The sequence below is a fragment of the Pan paniscus genome, chromosome Y (genome assembly GCF_029289425.2).
Source record: "Pan paniscus chromosome Y, NHGRI_mPanPan1-v2.0_pri, whole genome shotgun sequence".
NCBI classification, from domain to species: Eukaryota; Metazoa; Chordata; class Mammalia; order Primates; family Hominidae; genus Pan; species Pan paniscus.
The window spans coordinates 7,343,527-7,345,393 of record NC_073273.2 but is presented as its reverse complement, the minus strand read 5'-3'; the positions used below and the strand labels follow the sequence as shown (position 1 = coordinate 7,345,393).

The window sequence follows — 1,867 nt, the reverse complement described above, 5'->3', positions numbered from 1 at the left end:
CTCTATACACTGCTGTAATTGTATCCTGTAAATATTGCTATGTTATTGTTTTTTTGTATTTTAAGTTTATAATATTTTATTTATAAAAATAGGCTGGGGGAAAATGATTTATACCACTGCATTCTTTCCTGGGGGAGAACTATTTTGGGCCATCTTTGAAATTTTTTTTCATCTTCACAATTTTCAGAGTCACATTTGAATTCTTTCAGAATGATATTTGTCAACAAAAAAGTTCAACTGAAAAGGAGGAGGGAAACTGCGGAAGCATGAAGAAAGGGAGTGAAAGAAGGAGGAGTGGGCATACAACAGTCAACACATAAAGAAATGTCTTTTACTGAAATGACTCTGCCCTGTGCCTCATGCACTAGGTGATGCAAGCATGCTGCTCAGACATCAACACCAAATGTCATTTAGATATGGTAGTCTTCTCTGGGTTCTGAAGGACACTTGTTCCCCAACATGACACTATTAAATGATGCTTTCAAGGCAGACACTAAGACATTACTCCAAAGAGAAGGCTCTGGTGGCAGATGCTGGGGCCATATTCTTTATAGTCCTTCTTGGTGTGACAGACCTGAAATAACCCCAGAGTTGAGGCTAGCATTAAGCTTCCAAACCACAAGGCATAGTGCTGCATGTGATGGATTACCACCCGAACCTCTGTAAGCTTAGGTTTGATTCTCCTGCCACTGAGCTCCTTACTGAGTTTTAATCTGGCATGTACCACTCTTCAAATCTCTCTGTAGTTGAGATTCAAATCCCTGAATATGGTTAAACCCCTTGAAAGAACAACATTCTTATACAGTGGACAACGCACATCAATGGGACAGTTTTGCATTCATCAACAACATTCAAGATGGATTCCATAAAGTCTGGGTTGGCAAACTGGGTAAAAAAATATTTCAGGTTGTAGGAATCTTTTGTAACCAACATCTATTATGAACTTCTCCTGGTTGATCACATTGATACCTGTTTACTGTTTGATCCACTTCCAGGGATCCACATCATACTTAGCAAATTCCTTGACTATATCAGGGCAAATGTAACAGTATTTCTCCTTAATGGCTTTTGTGGTCTCCAGTGACTGCTCAAGAGGGATTCCTACCTCCCTCTCCCTTAGCAGTTGTTTAATGAAATACATAGTATCACCTACAATCAGGATGTGATTGATGCAGCTAACAATTATATGACCTTCTTCAACTGGGAGAATAAGGGTGACTTCATCTCCTTTGTCAATGACTATACTCATTAACATATATTCACCCACTTGTTGAGATGTCCAAGATAATTCCAAGGCTAGTACCTACTGAACTGCAATGTAGAATCCTGGTATATTCAATAATTCAAACATAATTTCTGAAAAAATATTCTGTATTTTCTAGTGTATTCAGTGGAAGTTCTGTCATTAAAAAATAATGGTCCTCAGATTCTGCTCAAAGATATTAAAAAACTACTTGCTCTATGAATCTTTCCATAATATCCCAGTCTTCAGTGATTCCATGTCATATTGACCACTTTGTAGCATACATAGATTTATCAATGGCTTCATCCTGCATGAAAAAGTCAAGCTCATCAACTCCCCTCAACATTCTCCCTTGGGCTTTGTCAACTGCCTTTGCTGACTCTCTGATAGAAATGCATGAAAGAATAGTAAACTGTGGCTCAGTGTTGCCTGCATAGCCAAGCTTGGAATATCTACTGAGGTGATCACAGAGCTGAGACCAAGAGCAGTGGGTGCAGCTCAATCTCCAGGTGTGGGCTGGATGTCAGGGGCTGAGAGCAAGGCAATGGAGGAGCCAGGGTGGGCACTGAGTTGCTCTTACCTGATGCCACAATCTGCCACACAGGAAGGCAGGAACCCCGCCAT

The 1,867-nt window shown here is 40.2% G+C and overlaps 1 pseudogene; it reads right to left on the bottom strand.

Moving 5' to 3' along the window:
• Positions 1-493: 493 nt before the first annotated feature.
• Positions 494-1,867, bottom strand: LOC129395587 (actin-related protein 3B-like; annotated as a pseudogene).